Here is a 20,004-nt window from a genome sequence, read left to right as displayed (position 1 = left end):
CCAGTAATAGCTCAAATGACCAAAATATGGTTACTCATTCTACAGATGGAGCCTGCATGATGTGCTTCAGTCTGGCTGGACGTATGTTTGGTGCTGCACAGTTTGGGTTTACAGCATCTGAAAGGACAGAAGATTATCTACACTGCTCTCACTTCCATAATGGTTAAGTTCTAAAAAATAGTACTTTAAATTATATTTTAATGATACTGACTCTAGAGAGTCTGATTTCCTTTGTTACTTGGCATCATAATTGACTAGCACCTCCCAGTGCAAAACATTGTTCTTTCAGGGCTCAAGATTTGACAATAATTTTTAGTATCACATCTAGGAATTTTATGGAGAACAGTTTCAGGTAGAAGTCTCTTTTTTCTTATTCATTAGATCTTACTGTAGAAAATGGAAATATTGTACACAGGTAAAAAAACATTTTCAAATTTAGGGACGTATCAAAAAACAACAAAATCACATTATCAAGCTCTTCTCTTAGATACATGGTTCTTGCAAGGCAACAACGCAGTTCTGTTTGTTTTACTTGGTTATATGAGAAATACAGAAGAGAACCTAATGAAGGGAATGGTAGAATAGAGGTAAGAAAACTACAAGACAGAAATTGGCTATGGATCAGGTTCTGACTTTAGATTTTCCAGTAGAATCTGTAGCCAAATAGAGAAAAATTATACGCTATCATCTGAAGCATATTCAAAATATTATTGGAAGAGTTTTTAAGGAACTAATTTAAAATAGTTGCTATGGGAGAAATAGGACAACTCAATCATCCTTCACTATAGAAAGTCCAAAGAAACTTTCAAGAATACGGTGCAGAAACAGATTAAGATTTGCAGTAAAGCACCTGAAAGAGCAATAGGCTCTGTATCAACACTTGAGGTATAACTGGAACAAGAGAAATAAGACATCTTTGCTGAAAAAAAAAATGAAGGGGGTGGAGGGCAGGACGGGATGGTTGAAGGAAACACAAGAAAACCAAAAAAAACAACAAAAAAACCCACCACAACAAAAGGTCTTCAGAGATTTTTACTATTATTCAAATAAGGAGTAAGGACTCTTCCTGCCCCAAGCTGACCTATTCACACACAGAATACCTGGAAAAGGAAATCCAGAAAAGATGCCTAAGGAGAGGATTGCAAGACAAGCTTTAACTGAGGATGAGACCAAACACAACATCTTGCCCTGAGGCATGGACTGACTTGCTAGGTATCTCTCTGCATAATTCTCCCCCATACTTTGATTTGATGAGCTAAATTGTCAGATACCTGCATTTGGAAAGAAAAGAACTGAACTATTCTGTCATTTCCATTATTTCTTCTATATTTTACATCTTTATTTTTACTCAACCACTACTGTTTTCTGCAACATGGAATTCTGACAGGCATAGCCTCAGTATTAAAAAACAAAACAAAACAAACAAACAAAAAACCAAAACAAAAGCAAAACAAAACAAACAAAAAAAAACCAAAAAACAAAACAAAAAAAAACCACCAAAAAATTAACAGATTATATATTTTTAAACAAGGACATGAAGGAAAAATAAGATGAAAACCAGAAGAAAGTGCAAATGAATTCTGAAGATCAGACTTTTTGGGGGAGCTTCAACAGAGGAAGATGGAACACTACTGAAGAGACAAAGCTGCATGGGTAGTCCCAGGTCCTAAGTGATGCAAAGCTCACAGTTTATGATTAACAATGCAGTAAAACCAGGAAAAATATGAGGCAGTATCCAACTCAAAATGAAAATGATAGTTAAAAGGTCAGGTTTGCTGACTCCATGACCAAAGCAGGCAAGGAAATACATGACAAAAAATCCAAAAATGATACCTGGAACATTTCTCAAAGTCAGAACACGTAAAGAACAGGCTCTGGACCTCAAGTAAGAGCAGAAAGAGTATTTGGAAAGGAGATAAGAATGACAGTGTATGATATAACTTTGCAGTGTTCAAAGCATCAGTCATGTTTGAAAATGTAGAAACAGAATGACTGTAGCAGGAAGAATTCTTAATCGAAAATGATGGGTAGTATTACCTCAGAGGCAGCTATCAGTCTGAGGGAAAGCAAACAGACTATTATATTTAATTGAAGGTGGTAACAGGAATGCAAGGTGACGTATTGCCAGAAGTGGTGGTAGTTAGATTCAAAGTCAGACTGAACTAGGATAAAAGAACTGTACTATGTTGTCCTCAATATGAACTGGACATATGATCATGTCAAAAATGGAAACAGACATCTGTCAAAATTTCACCTTAGAGGAATACTTGTTTGAAGGGTATTCAGCATGACCATAAGTTTTCCTTTACTGGAACTCTGTGAAAATGGTATTATTAAGGAAGTGTACAGTGTAGAAAAACATTTTCCAGAGGAAAGGGAGTACCTAGTTGAATGGATAATGTCCAGAATCAATAGAGCTACTCCATTGATCTTGCTTCAGGGCATGTCACACTTGCCCTAGAAATATGATTGGACAAACTCAAAGCAAGAAATGAAAATGACCAGAAACACTCACAGAAGTGGGGAAAAAATCCAAACCAAAACAAAAAAACCCCAGACCTCTTCATCTCTGTATAAACCAAAAGAAATACAACCATTATACAAGAAATTAATATTTTCCACTATGTACACAAGGAAAAATTCTGAAAGAACTGGTTGATGCCCAATGTTTTCCTATACCTTTTACACCTGTAGTAGTCTGGCAAGTGCCCTTAAAAACTCATAGCACAGATGTACATGGGGCACATTCAACACCCTCTTTCCAATATGCTGTTTTCTCAGACTGCCATTTGGTTTGTGTCCAGCAGTCAGGCTGTTTTAGTGACTGTACACACATTTTTGAAGGTCTAGAGAGTGTGAACATATGTTTAAGTGACATTTTTGACAAGAAGTGGGTGTAAGGGGGAAAAATATATGACCACAAGCTTTGAACAGTTTTAGAAAGAACTCAAGCTTTCAGGTTACAGCTAGCTTAAACAGAAATCTAAATTTCAGTCTATGCAAATAAGAATTTAAGAGCAATTAATACAGTAAGACACCTGGTAAATAACGAACAAGATCGAAGTTATCACAAATATCACCTGCTAAAAAGTCATTAAGAAGAACAAAGATTTTCCAAGCATTGTGAATCATGTTTGAAAAAATACATTTCATTTAACTAAGGATATAAACATACAGAAAGAGCTGCTACTGTGCCACAATGACACAAAATAAAAATTCAGAATAATTTTTTTGAGAAATTTTTATGGTTTAACCCCAGCCAGCAACTAAGCACCATGCAGACCTTCACTCAGGTCCCCCTGAGGAGGATGAGGGAAAGGGATTGGAAGGGTAAAAGTGAGAAAACTGATGGGTTTAGATAAGAGCAGTTTAATAATTGAAAGAAGATAAAAGAACGATAATGGTAATAATAATATTTTTTTAAATGTAATGAAAAGATAAGTAACAGAGACACATGAAATCCAAGAAAGAAAGGTGGTGGAAATAAAAATAATAGGTCACCAGGAACTGACAGATGCCCAGCCAGTTTCCAAGCGATGCCTTTCCCACCAACCTTCCTGCTAATAGTATTGCTGAGCACGATGTCATAAGGACCCTCTTGGGTCACTTGTGGTCAGCTGTCTCAGCTGTGTCCCCTCCCAGTTTCTTGTGAGCCCCCACCCTACTTGCTGGTGGGGTGGGGTGAGAAGCAGAAAGGGCCTCAACTCTGTGTCAGTGGTGCTCAGGAAGATCTAAAACATGCCTATATTACCAGCACTGTTTCCAGTACAAATCCAAAGCCTAGGTCCATACTAGCTACTATGATGCAAATTAACTCAGTTAACCCAGTCAAAATTAGCACAGAAATTTAGGTAATTAATTAAGAATCTCGAAAGATTCAGAGTAATCAGCAAATCAACATAACCTCAGTTGCTCCTAAAATCACTGACATAGTTCTCCTACTGCAGTATGATCAAAGAAGGTCAGATACACAAGCAAACCTGAACAGCAGTGGTCTCAAGCAGACAAGAGTGGAGGCTGCTCACTTATAGCCTGTACATGAGAAATTTAAATAGTCTGTGGGGAGAACTGATATACACACAAATACTAGCTGCCCTTACCTCTACACAGTGAAATGATGAAGTAAGTTCTGTAAAATAAAAGCCTAAAAAAAATGCATTCTGGTCTGTCTTTAATAGTGATAAATTACAGAAAAGTTTCACCATGGCATAAGAACTACCTGCTGACATTCTAGTCATCATAAAACAAGGACCATTTCATAGCAAGTGTAAGTGGGAAATTTCAAGCATAAGAATTCTGGTTACAGTCCAGTGTAAATTAGAGCAACGATGAATTCCATATTATGAGATAATAATTTGGTATCTGGATCCATACGCATTCTTTTTTAAAACAGACAAAACTAAAGAATCTTCTAAATATCTCATTAATATGCTCTTATAATTTATATACCATATTTATGCCTTGTTTAGATTCCTGGTTGTTTTCCTCATACACAGATACATTATTGCCTTGTTTCTTATGCTAACTCTTAAAACACAATGCAACATTAAAGATAAATGACCATATACAGCTCCTCCTAACAAATCCACGAAGTATTTCTGGGGCCTTTCCATCTCATTCAAAGAACTCTGATCTAAATAGAGAAACACCAGTTTTTCAGGGAAAACAGGACCATCCAGAATCTTCTTAAACCACTGAAGGAAAGAGATTACTGGTAGGAACAACTTGGGAGATGGCCACATGGACAAAGGAGGTTCACAGATGCTTCCAGTAGCAGTCAGAGGGATTCCAGGGTGAGAGGAAAACAGTAAGTTTAAATTTATGTTAACTGAGATGGACCATTATGATCATAGTATCATTTTCTCTACAGTGCAGTTTGCAGAAATTTCTGTAATAATCTTGGCAACTGTCTGAACTGCAGCGTGTCTGAACTCCTGTCACACACACACACAAACCCACAAAAACCCCTTTACAGCTGCCCACTGCTATTTTGTTGATTTGCTAGCATACTGCAGAGTTATGCAAAACAAAAAGTTTTCTGTGAAAATTAGGTAGGTAAATATCTTTAAAAGCATTTCCTGACTCTCTCTGGCTTTCATCTAATTAACCACTAGACCTAGTTTTTTTCTTAACTTCAGAGGAACTAAACAGATATGAGGAGCCAAGAGAAGATTAACAGCCACTAGCAATTGTCTGTGTGACTCTTTCAGAGCTATTATAAACCTTTATATCTGGTTTTGTAATGATCACCCACTGCTAAGGCTTGAGGTGTAAAATAAAATAAGGATAAATTTTTATATTACACTTAAATACCCAGCAGCAAGAAATAATTATATCCAATTTCTCTAGCAACTTAGTCTGCTGAGGGGTAAGAGCACCAAGAAAAGAAAACCAATAGACAGCAAGAAGGAGCAGGAAAAGGAAAAGGCAAGGAAAAGTTCCCACTTTAACATTTTAGAAGCATCCATGCTTGCTGGTATGCAATAATACCTCTGAGCTGACTAACTGAGTCACTGTTTTATTTGCCTTTAGAATGAGTTCTTTGTAGGAAAGACAAAACACTTCACCCTTAAAAAAAATGAGACAGAATATCCACTAATATTTAATATGCTTATTAGCATAGATCTCAGGTAAGCACAGTGCTAGAAACCCCTGGTTAGATATAATGTATAAAATATGATGTAATGAAAAGAAGTCTTTTGAGCAATTTCTACCAGTATATTTCTTACACAACTTAATGTGCAAACATCAGTGGCCCATTACTGTTAAGAAATGAGGAATTTTAAGGACTATTAAACACTCTGCAAATATATCAGTTGAAAGTTATTCAGCACAGGTGTTCTTATAATTAGGTAACATTGGAAAAATGTAGTGTTCAATGGTCCCTGTACTTTGCCCTTCTTCCTGTGTAGGAATGAATATTACTATTCATAATGAACCTTAATCCATAGCAGTAAAACATTGAATGTAAAACAGTAATTCTTTATTTTTATAGCATTTTAATCTAATATTCTTTTATAATTAATTGTGTATCATTTAATTCATCTTTACTAACTTTTACTGTAAACAAAATTGTTAGGATACTGGAAAGAGCCATCTGGGGTTTTTTGGGGGGGGGGTTGGGTTTTTTTCCATTTCCTGTAACCAGAATGGAACCAGGAAGCTCAGGGAATTTTCCTGTTTCATATTTGCTAGAATAACCTTGTTAGTACAAAGGACACAGGTTAGTTCCTGGGACATTAAAAGGTTCTTAGAGATCCTTTTTTTAGAAAAAAATTCAATCACACAGTGACTCCATGCAGAGAAACCTAGAATTTGTGTTTTCAATGAACCTTGACAGTATTTATGAGCTTTAGCAAAAATTCTGGACGTTTCATATCAATGAATAGTTAATAAATATTCAGAGAACCTGCTTCCAGCCAGAAGTTTCCATAGATTTACAAACACATCTCTGTTTGTTCAAGTAGACTCACTCAGTGAAGTTATTTACTTATTAAGCAGCTACCTAGGCAGGTGGCATTCACTGAGGTGGAATGTTTTTTCTCTCAATTTATACCATCTCTGTTGTCATTCTGGTGAGAGGGTCACTACTAGTTTTATTCTAATTAGAGGAGTAGGGACACCTCCAAAATTGTTACAGGACTGTGAGATTAAAGTATTTTTCTCAGTATGTGTCTGATATTCTGAAATTCAAAACTATTTTTAAAGATATTGGAAGTGGTCAAACAAAATAGAAATAAGTGAAAATAAAGAGATAAGCCCATGATTTAATTATACACTTGTATGCTCCTGGGTTTTACAGGAGTCTGGAGACCTTACTTGGGTTCCAGACTGAATGTAGGGGATATTGTCTTTACTCCAATATCTGTTAATGGAAACTTTATTTAAATACTTAAATTATTTAAATATCTTAAATTCATTAACAAAATTTAAACACATATATTCTGTTTGTAACAGAAAAAAGGTGATGAAAAATATTTTTGAGAGATGTGATGTAAAAAAAAATTTTCAAGATATGATGCTGATACTTCCAGACAAAGTCCTGTGCTGGAAGAAATGTAATTGTCAAACCAGCCATACAAGGTCATAAGACAGGAGGTCCCATAGTTCTTCCTGCCTTTGACCCAGGCAGTCTGTGTTACCAGGAGATCTCTGAGGATATGTCTATCCTGAACAAGACATGTGAATGAAAACAAGAGGAATGAAACCTTGATGTTCAGAATGTATACTTTTTTTTTCCTTCATGTCTGTCACTTAAACACCAGATTTTTCCAGGGGTTATTTTTTTTTTTTTAACATGGAAAAAACCCCAAATCTCACACTTGATAGCATATCTCACACAGTGTCCTGGTTTGGGCCAGGATAAAGGTGGTTTTCTGTTTCTGTACTTTTGCTTTTAGCTAAGTCCCTTGTAAGTAGTCTCTCTGAAATTAACAGCAAGTTTCTCATGCAGTGTGTGTGCTTTTAGGATTGATAACACTTGATGTTTATAGTTACTGCTAGAGACTGGTATGCAGGCCAAGGACACTGCTCAGCTCTGCATGAAAACATCTTACCGTCCAGGAGGACACAGAGGCCCCACCTGAACCCTCCTTTAGGGAGGAACGGACAAGATAGATGCCAGAATTGACCAAACAGAGTATTCCATCCCATATACGTCACACTCAGTATAAATTTGAGGCATCACGTGGGCCGAGCCAGATCTTTTCCTGTTTCCCTTCCTTCACCCGGCATCCTGGAAGGATCCTGTCCGTTCGTCTGCCTGTGGTCCTGATCCGTGCCAGCCCATATCTGTGTGTTCCTGCCTCCGGTTCCCGACTGCTGCCGACTCCAGGAGTCCAGCCTGGACTTTCCCAGGGCTGCCCTACAGCCTCGGTGGTGACGTGAGAGTTATTGGGGGAAAGGAGGGAGGAATGTGGTTTCCATTTTCCTGTATATTTGTATATATTTAGTAATTTTTTTCCCTATTTACCATTACTGTTTCATTAAAGTTGTGTAGTTTAGTTTCCAACTCATAAGTCTCTCTCCCTTATTCTCTTTCCTTCCTTCATTGAGGGGAGAGAGAGATTAAAGAGAGCGTCTGTTATTCGGTTTAATTGCCGGGTCAGTGTTAAACCGTGACAGATTTATTGGCGCCCGACGTGGGGCCCGAGCTACTTGGCTCGAGTCCAGTTTAAATTTTGACCAAATTGCCTGAACAGTTTGAATTCCAACTCCAGTGAAAGAATGGCTTTCCTGAGCTGGAATCAGACCTTGTTCTTTGGAAATTTCACAGGGTTGGAGATTAAACCAATCATGCCGTACCTCTGGTATTTAGGGTATGCAATCTGCTTATTCGCAGCTGGAATTGCTGTTAATATGTGGTTTTTCTTCCGTAAGAAATGCTTAAGAACCATCGTTGCAATATGGTCCTCAATACTGATGTATATCATCGTGCATGGTGTAGTGGTGTTTCATAGAAGGATTAAGAACTTTGTTGGTAATTACATTTTCAGCCTGCTTTTGAGGAAATACACCACTCTTGGGCTGAGTTCAATGGATTCTAGTCAAAATGGCATTATGATTATTATAGTTTTGAACCTCCTGATTCTTGTAGGCATTGTTGTTCAGGTGTCTGTGAATATTTTCATGTGCTACCACATGTTGGTGAGGAATAAGACAATTACAACTAGGGGCACGAGCACACCTCGTAAAGAGAGCACCCCCACTCCTGCCTCTGCAGCCGCTTCTCGCCCCCCCTCCCGCAAGGGCACAACTCAGATAAAGCCGGCCAGCATTGCCAGCTTATCGGCTACAGCTCCAGTTGCTGTCTCTACTCCCACAGACAGTGCTGCTGCTCAGAAAGCAAGCCCTGCTGCTGCTACTGCTGCAGATGCCTCAGCCTCTCCCCCTCAGCACACACAGTTACTTGTTAACCCTGTAACTAAGAGAAAAGGAAAACAATGGAAATCAGAAACGAGCCTTAACCCTTCCAAGTCTGAACAAGATGACCAGGTGATAGAGGAAATAGAGGATAATGGCTCTCCTCCCAGACCAGCTAGAGCAGCTAGTGCAGAGTCAGATGAGGACTCAGACTCAGAATCTGCTCAGCCCTATTCCATGAGAGACTTGCGTACTCTGAGAAAAGACTACAGCCGTTTTACAGGTGAACCACTCCTCTCTTGGTTATTCCGATGCTGGAATGATGGGGCTGCTACCATAACATTAACTCAGAAGGAAGCTAGGCAGTTGGGCCCTGTAGCCAAAGATGCAGCTATTGATCGGGCATTTGGGGAAAAGGCTGGAACTACTAGCCTGTGGAAACGACTCTTGTCAGCTGTCAGGGAGAGATATCCCTATAAAGAGGCAATAGATTGCCCACAGGTCAAAGCAGCCACACTTGGAAAAGCTATCAGGTATCTGGAAGAATTGGCTGTACGAGAAGTGATCTATAATGATAATGGCATTGAAGACCCTTATCACGTACCATGTCCTAAACCTATGTTGCAAAGGTTTGTGCATGCTGCACCATCACCTTTTAACCATACTCTATCAGTACTGCTATGGGTTCCTGCAGAAGTGGATACAACTGTGGGTGATGTGATTAAAACTGCACGAGAGTGTGAAGAGGCTGTCACAGCCCCTCATCGGGCCTGGGTCTCAGCTATCAAGAGAGCATCTGAGAAACTGCATTCACCCCTTTTTCCTCAGACAGACGGAGGACGCCCCATTGCCACCATTAAGAGGAGACGCCCTCCTATGAGACAGAATCGAGGGAAACAGAATTTCGCAAGAGGAATTCTATGGGCACTCCTGTGTGAGTGTGGAGAGGACATGACAAAGTGGGACAAGAAACCTACTGCTGACCTACAGGACCGAGTGATTAAGTTGATGAGTAAGCCGAAGGCAAAAGGAGGTCCTTCTAAAAAGATGGCTGCTCAAGTGTCCAGTGTGGAATTACCCAACCCAAAAATGCTGGTGACTCAAGATCCATGCACATCAGGTGTGAGTACTGGGGATGCAAGCTCCAGTAATGCACATACTGACAATGCTGTATGTGCTCAAGCTTAGAGGTGCCCTGCCTAAAAATATGGAACGCTTCACGAATTTGCGTGTCATCCTTGCGCAGGGGCCATGGAGATCTCCAGGAGATCTCTGAGGATATGTCTATCCTGAACAAGACATGTGAATGAAAACAAGAGGAATGAAACCTTGATGTTCAGAATGTATACTTTTTTTTTCCTTCATGTCTGTCACTTAAACACCAGATTTTTCCAGGGGTTATTTTTTTTTTTTTAACATGGAAAAAACCCCAAATCTCACACTTGATAGCATATCTCACACAGTAATGTGAGGTGACCAAAAATTTTGGTTCAGTGAAAATTACACTGGTTTGCACACATCTTGTGCTTTCATGAAAGTGCAACAGATTTCAAGAAACTAAGGGTGCCTCCAATTATAGTATATATAATAGAAAAATATCTCAGAAGCCAGTGAAGTTTCTTCTGTGTGAAGACAGGATATAAAAGATTATTTTCTAATTTGAAAATAGATGAATATCCACATTTGGAAAATTCATTAAATTCTTATTAGAATTCTGAAAACCATATTAAAAAAAAACAAAACAAACATCAATCTGAGAAAATCATAGAAAACAATATTCTGTTCAGTTAAACACCAAGAGATAAATATTTTGACTAAAGGATAAACATCATTATAGAACTCAGAGGCAGTGAGTTTTGTAAACTTTATGGACTAATACCATTTGAATCCCTGTAATATACTTGTGAAATTTAACTAACCAGTTAGATTTCAAGATCAAAACAGTTTGCAAGAAACTGAAGTCTTGCATTATTTATTATCCCTAAGCAATTCATAAAAGTCTCAGAGAAGCTGACAAGCAGGTCCACGTTTTTTCATACAGATTCTATTCTTACAGCAAGAAATGATATATTCTCTTCAACCACAGACATACAACTGAGCACTCAAAAGTTTATGATGGAGCAGAAAATAGAGAAACCCCATCTTTTTTTGTGAACAAGTCAAAATTTAAAAAAAAATACAATTGATTCAGACACTCTAAAATAAATGACCTTTGCATAGATTATTGCACTAATCAGCCACGAAATATTGCATTAAATAACATTTTTTAAAGAAAGTGTCTAGTTTGCTTAAATGGCAGGCTCCCTTCCTTTCTGTACAGATGTTATGATAATACAATCATACAACAGTGGACAGAAATTTAATGGAATTAGGAGGGAATCTGGGTTTTGCCATGCAGGCCATAAATCAGAGTGCTTTAGATTGTGAACGGGGGCAACTGGTTCTCTGTCTTGCTTTTTTCATATGTGAACTTACCTTCACAACACTTGCAGTATTTGTTACCTCATGGGATTTTTTGAATTGTGAAGTCCATACAGCTTAAAGCTCTCCGGCTCTTGATAATCCCTTACTATAAGGTTTAAGAAGGAATTTCCTTTTCTATGTCTCTCTATAGAGAAATATAGAACTATAGAGAGCCTATTTCTCTCTATAGAGAAATGCAGTGCATTCATTTAGAGCCAGACACTTGTATGCAAAGACTTTGACGTCTTCTCGTTGCATTGCTGCTGAGTTCCAGGCTCCAGATGGAGATTTTTGATGTGACAGAGTGGCATTACGAATAATTTCAATTTCTGTCCTTATTAACAAACAGGAAGAGAGGCTAACACCTTATTGACTACATGTCCTGAGTGATGAGAATCTAAGATGGTGGTATTCAGAGTGACGTTATAAAATTAGAAAGTGGCATGGGTAATATGTATGTTCCTAAAATCTCAAGACAGTCACAGAGAATTCTGACTGTGGCTAAATTGCCTTTTTAATCCGCTTTTTAGAGAAATTAAAAAAAGCAGTCAGTAGCAGATGAGCATAACTGAATGAAGCAATGAAATATAAGCAAGAGAAAGTCACTTCAAGTAAACTAAGTAAACTGTGTATTTTTTCTCTGCCTGAGAGAAAAAAGCTTGCAACAATTTTTTTTTTTTTTTTTTTTTAAATGAAGTGTGATACCAACAAGCATTTTACTGCTTGATTTAGCTTCTTCGTTACTGGAACATAAGTGGTACCTAAAACATTATGCTACATCTGCTAGGAAGATAGAGCAAATCTTGCTTTCTCAGTTATGATGTCCATATACACAACTGAAGAACATCCAAGAGACCTGGACTGGCTACTTTACTGAGCAGTGTCAGACTGAAAAGCAGACTGCCAGCTTGACCTGATGCTTTGGTTTTGCTCTCCCACGAGCCTTCCAATGACAAGGAGCATGCACTGTTCCTTCTACCAGTGAGTAGCTGTATTTAACTACTCCCTCTTTGGTCTTGCTTTGGAACACCTCAGTTCACATTTGTCATTCCTATGCTGCAAGCCACTGCAGGAATATTTTTCCCCTAAAATCTCTTTCATGATTGTCTTGAATTAACCTTTTTCGTTTTTCAAGTCACACCTAGCATAGTTTTCTATTTGGGTGTTAATTCATTTCCTTTTTTTCATTTTTTTCCTCTTCCTCTCCTCTGCTTCCTTTGAGTTTAAACGTGCTCTGAACAGGGGATTGTACACTACTTGGAACACATTAGATTTAGGATTATTTTTTTCTTAAACATGAATATTTTTTAATGAAGACAATCTCAGCACCCTCCAGCATTTTATCATCTAGGCTAATTCTGGAGTGATGAAAATCTAGACAAAGATTAGCCAACACCAAAAGTTACTCTAAAAAATTCTTGTTCTTGGAATATTTGTCTTGTAAAAGGTGAGAGAATCTTTCACAGCAGTTTGAGACTGTTAATCCCTGTTGGTTGTGTTGTTCAGGTAGTGATTCTTTCCTTCAACAAAGGTGCATTTAACGCCTTAGCTAATAAATATATTGCATAGTATTGTAAAATATCTGTGTGATAAGCTTTGCTAGCAGTTCTGTTGAAAACCGAGAGAACCAGATTTCCTGATTTGCTGAAATGAATAAAGCTTTTAGGCATTTTTTCATTTGATCTTGCCTCTCCAAACAGAATTGTGCTTAGCCCTGAGGTTTTGTTAGCCATCTACTTCAATTTTACAAGCCCCTAGCAATTCTCTGTAAAAAAAAAATGTGATGGAAGGAGAGGCGAAGGGTTACCAAAGTAGGCAGAGACTATTCTGGTAATATCTGAGGGGAGTAAATGTACTTTGTGCTAGGCATACCTTTCAGCCTTCACTCATGTACTTAGAACATTTGGGCTTTATTATAATAATGCAATAATTAGTAGAGATCACATAGTGGATTTTTTTTCCCCAGCTGCTGCATTATTGTAAAGCTGCTCAGGTGCAAGAACCAACAATACTCAACAAAACTATGCGTGAATGGTTCACTATGGAGAAGAGTCTGAGAAGTGCCTTATATTGATTCATTGCTGAAATTTCCACATATCTTAGAGGAGAGAACATGTCTTTTATATTATAGTTTTAAAGGAAAAGAATTTAAAACATTTTAACTATTTAATTTCATTTTGATGGTAGTGTAATAACAATGCAATAAAATTTTCACTTAGTTTAAAGAGCACACAGCATTTTTATGAATACAGTAGTTATAAAACTGGGCTAAATAAAGCCTCATAATTGTAAAGGTTTGTGTGCTTATGGATATTTATATTACCGTAAGTGACAAAAAAAGTGATAACTTGAAAATAAAGAAACATAAAGAACCATCCTTTGAGTAGAATTCATCCTAATATATTAGTAAACCTTAAAACTAGATACATGAATATTTTTGTAGTTCTCCTTTCACTACTATATTTTAAAGTTACAGTTTTATAACCTTTGAGTTTTGCTTATACCAGTCCTTATATTACTTTACCTGATTACCACTTGATATTCATGAAATGTTTCCATTTTACCCTTGAATAAAATAAACATTGGATACAGTGAGAATGTAATCATTGCAGATTTCAGCTATTAATGCAAATGATTTTTAAAAAGATTTTTGAGTACAGTCTGACTGTTAGATTGTTAACCTCAGCAACTCTGACAGCACATCAAATTAGAAAAAAGCGATTTCTAAATATGAAGAAATTCCATTGCCTTCCTACTCCAGGTTCCTCTCTCATATGTTATCAAGTTCTGAACTGTTTTTGACTTTTTTTCTTCTTGTTGTTTTCTGGTTTTGACCTTTAAAATCCTATTAATACCAATGCAGAGTTTGGCCTGCAGAATTACTTCTCTGAGGTGCGAAAGAACCAGAATGTGAGATGTCTCAGCTCATCTAACATAGGAGTCTTTCACTAGAAGGTGTTTTTGCCAATATGCTCAGTAGACAAGTTACAGAAGTTAAACAAGCCCCACACAAAACCAGAAGCAAGTAGACCATTTTTCAGGTCTGGGGACTTGCTTCTTTTTATACAGCAGCAGTATTTTCACAGCAAGAATTTTCTCTCCAGGACACTAAGCAGTAGAAGGAATTTGTGGCAGAGAAACAGCCAGGAACTAAGTCTTTAGAAATCATATGAAATGCCTTTAACTTTCCATTCATCCAATTAAACTATCTAGCATTTTAGATAACCTTCTAGCTTTTTATTTGTTAATATTAAGTTGTATCCTGATGTCTGCCTGTATAGATCAAAAAGGGGAGAAGATAAAATGTTTCTTTCAAAAATTACTGAAATCATGATTCCCATTCTAACCAGGGAACAGTGATAAAAAATTATGGGCATGTATGGAAAGATAAGCTTTCCATATATTATGTTAATTATTAAAAGCTAAACCTACATGGACCCTAAATTTCACTGGCAGACAGATAAAGCTCCTGCTAACAGTCAGATGTTTTAAAACATTTTTTTTTAAATAGCTGACTGTACAGGAATAATAACATTTAGGAGAGAAGCTTTCTAAATGTTTGGTTATAAAAGATAAATCCTTTCAGTTCATTATGCATTTTAAAGAGAGGTTCAAATGTTACATAAGTCTCACTATGGGGGAAGATAGTTCTTATGTTTTGGGTCTGAAAAATTAATACTAATGCACATTGCTTCTGATTCCTTAGTGGTGATTTATTGAATCTCTCAATTACTGTTTTTGACAGATTTCTCAGAAATATTGTGCAAAAGGAAAAGCTGTACTTCAATATTTCAGAGGAGGAACCACATTTTTTAGCTTAAAATGGAATATTATTAGATATTATAAACCAGAATTATATACCATTTTGACCTGTAAGATATAGGCCAGCTGTTGAAATATCCATTGTTACGAACATGACATGGCAAATTGAAAATGGTGTACACAAGATCTTTTGCAAAATTTCAAAAGCTTGGGATCCTGCAGAAAGCAGGGAAATTCAGGAGTTTTGCCTGATGATTGAATAACCCTTATCCTCTACAACTGAGGCACAGACTGCTGCCCAGTCTCAGAGGGAAGAGGAACAGTCATTTCTCACAGGGAAGAGAATCATATCTGGGTTAGGTTCAGGCTGAAGCTCTTTAAGTGAGAACACAGGAGAACACAGGAGTCATCATTCCCATTTAATTAACTACTAAGTTAAACCAAAGAAAAGGTCTTAATTGCAGAACAAACAACTAAGGCATGAGAAGTCAGTCTGTGTGAATTGAGACAAGTGATAATGACAAACGAAAAGCTTAAGGTCTTGTTTATTTTTATGCCACTTGCCTGAACCAATCAAACATTACATGCCTGCACTGGTAATTGTTGGAGTAACATCACAAACCTTTTGGGCTTTTTGAAAATCACAGTTACTGGAGCAGCTTCTTCTGTGCTCTGCTGCTCAAAAACTCAGGAGAATGACACATGCAAAGGGCCCAATTGTGCAGGAGATGCTGGCAGTTCAGTGACAATTTTGATGCCGTTCCTATGTGTAAATTAACAAATTACCTAATTCAGGGCTGGTCAGCTTGAAAACTCTATTTGAAATACAAAACTGTCCCAAATAGCTTTATTTATGCTACAGCAGAGCCAGGGGTTTGCAGTAACTGCACGGACAAAAACGGGGCTATTTGATTTACAATAGCTGCTATAAGGTAATCTAGACATGCTTCAAGATTCCTTTGAGGCTTTGTGCTCATGAAGTGATCATAAGTGGTTCTTATACTCAATAGCAAGCTGGAGAACTGCTGTGATAGCTGTATCTTTCCAGGGGAATTCTTTGTGGGTGGGTAGATCAAACGTTTCAAAGCTGAAGTTCAACGCTTGCAAACCTTGGCTATTCTGATCAATGTCAGCTTAAAGGAAGGAGTGGGGAAATGCCTCTTGACACAAGCATCAAAAGTTCTCCTAAAAAAAATACTTTCTTGTGAAAGTGTACTGTGATTGAGCTTTATTTTGGAATGATCATGGAGTACTCAGGTACACACAGGAAGATCAAGAAACAGAAACAGCTAAGAGAATTATCCAGATATGTTAGGACCATCTTGCAGGGTGAGTGATGACATGCTCAAATGTACTAAGGTTATCACTGCCAGCCTTTTAAAAAGTAATGCTTCTAAAACTTTTTCCTGCTTCACTGAAAAAAAGTGCAGGTGTTTAGTTTTTTTAAAATAAAGTTCACTGAAATAATAGACAAAGGAGCTCAGTTTAATTTAATCCAGTTTTGCTGATTCAGTGTCTTGTTCAGCACAGAAATGACAGTAAATGAAATTTATTTTCAGAGAAGCAGAGGCCATGGAACTCTATCCTTCCCATAATCATCTGATCTTTTAGGAGCAGACTGCACATAGGACAGCAAAAATGAGAAAACAAACATGTGTCTGAAGTGTTATGTCAGTTTCTTTTAAATCACGATTAAATCATAAAGTCTTACATCAACAGAATGTGACTGATGCATTAAGGCCAATAGGATCAAAAATGACAATTCTAATACTATTTTTGAGAGGGGGCAGACTATTGAAATGCATGGCTTAACTGTTTGAACACCTTCTTAGATCAATGTATTCTTAATGTTTTCAATAAAGATGAATACCTTAAACATGCCAGGGAAAACAATCCGTATTCATTATAATTTTTTATTCATGAAAGATTAGGTGCAACAAAAGTAACTGTTATCTTTATTTCAGTGACCTTAGGCAATGATGATTAACCTTCCTGAGTCTGTAATGTAACAGACGACATTGGTACAGGTTATTCTGGTGCAATTAAAAGTGGTCAATTTATAAAGAAGAATAAAGCTAAAAAATATGACAGCAAAACAGTAATAAATATTAAGACACTACTAGATGAATCTGATAGAAGTTTCCTCCTTAAAAAATAAGATGCATTAAAGAAACTAAAATGCCACCTACAAAAGTGCAAATGCTTTCAATAACTAATAAATGTCTAATTTAATGTAAAAGAAAAGACTAGAGTATTCTGGTTTTGTTTTTGATTGGTTGGTTGGGTTGGGTTTTGTTTCATTTTTTCCATTGTTATGACAAGGAAATTTTATGGCTTGTTCCAAAAGATCACAGACATTCTCAGCCTGTAATCTCAGCCCCTTGACCTTTTTTTTTTTTTTTTTTTTGACACTTTTGGAGAACTACATTTCTAAATTTTTTATTCAGGAAGACATTTCCAAATTTCAAGATGAAAATCTGGAAAAGGGACAGACTATATGTCTGGGTTGAAACTTTTTTTCCTCATCTTGTAGGTGTTGCTGAGAACATTTATGCAGAAGAAAGACTGCGTTCTGATTTCTGCCGTGATGCAGACAGGGAGAGGTTCCGTAGGTTCCCACACCTCCACTGAATATACAAGCAGTCTTGTACCAGATCCATCTCTTCCTGTCTTTTAAAAGGGTATATCCCTATGCAATCTTGACATTTAACCTGATGAAAAGAGGGAAATATTTTGAAATATCAGTGATACAGAACAGGGTAAACATATTTCCTGCTCACCTCTGGCTCTAAACCTACTTGTGGTTGTAGGGTCAGAATGGCAGCACTATTCCTTTCCATCCTGACAGCCACCATCTATTATAAGTGCTCCTCTGCACTGAATATGATGACTGCTAAAGATCTGCATGTTCCTTTCACTTCATCTGGAGTTATGAGCACTCAGTGTCTTTCCAAAAGTTGTAGCTGAAATGAAAAATTCCACTCCACTTTACTGCCTAGTAGTACTCCGAGCCAATACAAAGGTTCGTAAAATACCAGGGTGTGTGCATGAAGAGTCAGGTTTAAGTGTCAGGAAGGTTCCCAATTTTTTTTTTTTTTTTTTTAACACTGGAATGTGTGGGTTGGATGATTCTAGATGTAGCAACTTAATCGGATATAATTAAAGCCTGAATTCCAAGTCACCAGAGTTCTTGTCTGTCATTAAAACAACATTTGTGATATTTTAAACATTTTTAAAGTTTTCAAACAGGTCTTATTTTTCTGCTGTGGTTGAAGTTTTTTGATGTCTGAAAGTCTGAAAATTTCAGAAGTTTCCTATTTTTTCCCTGAGCAAACATGAAATGCATATATATCTGCATATAAATCTGTTAAACTGAAGCAGTCATAAATGTAATTTAAAAAGGCATGACGGTTTGCAGACTTAGCAATATAGATGTTGTCATATGCTAAAGAATGAATCTGAGCAAGGGTCTGCTCAACAACATTAGGTTGAGTAGAGACAGTATTTTCAAGCACTGCTGTCTGAATATCTCATTTTCAACTAATCTAAAGATTGCCATAGTGAAAGGCAAGTGTTATAATCCCACATACCACAGGGAAACAAGGAGATTAAGTTATTAGTACATGAAAATAGCTAATTTATCTTATGAACTGTTTCATCAGAGACCACACATTTAAATTTTCTATAATCTACTTATTTAATATTTGCTCATTAATCTTGTTCCTACACATAACATTACAGAGAGGATACTTTTAAAGTCACACTCCAGTTCTGTGAAATTCTCTGTCAGTCTCCTACATATAGCAGCCAAAACATTTATTTCAGTCCTCATTTACAGCTGCACATTACGACTGCATGACACTAACAGTAAAAACTGCAACTGATACCCACACCAATTTTTTAAGGCAATTAGACAAACCATCATGCCAATATTTTGCTAAGTGGTGTGCCTAGCAGAACGCAATGGGTGTTTGCTTGTTCTCATCATCATAGATGATGGCTTGGAAGGGTCTTTAGAGATCATCTAGTTTCAATCCACTTCCATGAGCAAAGACACTTCCCACTAGACCAGGTTTCTCAAAGCCCCATCCAACCTGGCCTTGAACAGTCCCAGGGACAGGGCATCCACAGCCTCCCTGGGCAACCTGTGACAGTGTCTCATCACCCTCACAATAAAGAATTTCTTCCTAATGTCTATTCTAACTCTCCTCTCTTCTGGGTGAAAGCCATTACCCTTTTTCTATCACTACAAGGCCTTGGAAAAAAGTCCTTCATGTGCTTTTCTGCAGGCCCTCTTCGGGTACTGGAAACCACTGTAAGATCTTCCCAGAGCATTCTCTCCTCCAGGATGCACAACTCCAGCTCTCTCACCATGTCTTCATTGAAGAGGTGCTCCAGCCCTCTGATCATCTTCATGGCTTTCTTCTGGACTAGGTTGGACAGTTTCATGTCCTTCCCTGTCATCAGGCCCCTGACCTGTGCACCATACTCTAGGTGTGGTGCCAATGAGAGTGGAGTAGAGGGGGAGAATCACTTCCCTTGACTTGCTGGCCTTTGATACAGCCCAGGATACAGCTGCCCTTCAGGGCTTCAAGTGCACATTTCTGGCTCATGTGGAGCTTCTCATTAACCTTCTATACAGGGCAGTTTTCAATCCATTCTCCACCCAGACTGAATTTGGTTTTGGGATTACCCCAGCCCAGTTGTACAACACAGATTTGGCCTTACTGAACTTCATGAGATTGGCATGAGCCCACCTCTTAAGCCTGTCAAAGTCAATCTGGATGGCCTCCTTTTCCTCCAAGCTGACCTTCCTGTCAACCACACCACAGATATTAGTGTATTCAGCAAACTTTCTAAGGACACTCTCAACTCCACTGTCCATGTCACAGACAAAGATGTTAAGCAGCATCAGCA

The 20,004-nt window shown here is 37.6% G+C and overlaps 1 pseudogene; it reads right to left on the bottom strand.

The window, feature by feature from the left end:
* Positions 1-10,063: 10,063 nt before the first annotated feature.
* LOC115598300 lies at positions 10,064-10,125 on the bottom strand (annotated as a pseudogene).
* Between the last annotated feature and the right edge of the window lie 9,879 nt (positions 10,126-20,004).

This window comes from Calypte anna, chromosome 4A (assembly GCF_003957555.1).
Source record: "Calypte anna isolate BGI_N300 chromosome 4A, bCalAnn1_v1.p, whole genome shotgun sequence".
Classification (NCBI taxonomy): Eukaryota; Metazoa; Chordata; class Aves; order Apodiformes; family Trochilidae; genus Calypte; species Calypte anna.
Note: the sequence above shows the minus strand (reverse complement) of the source record. Positions and strands in the feature narration are given on the sequence as shown.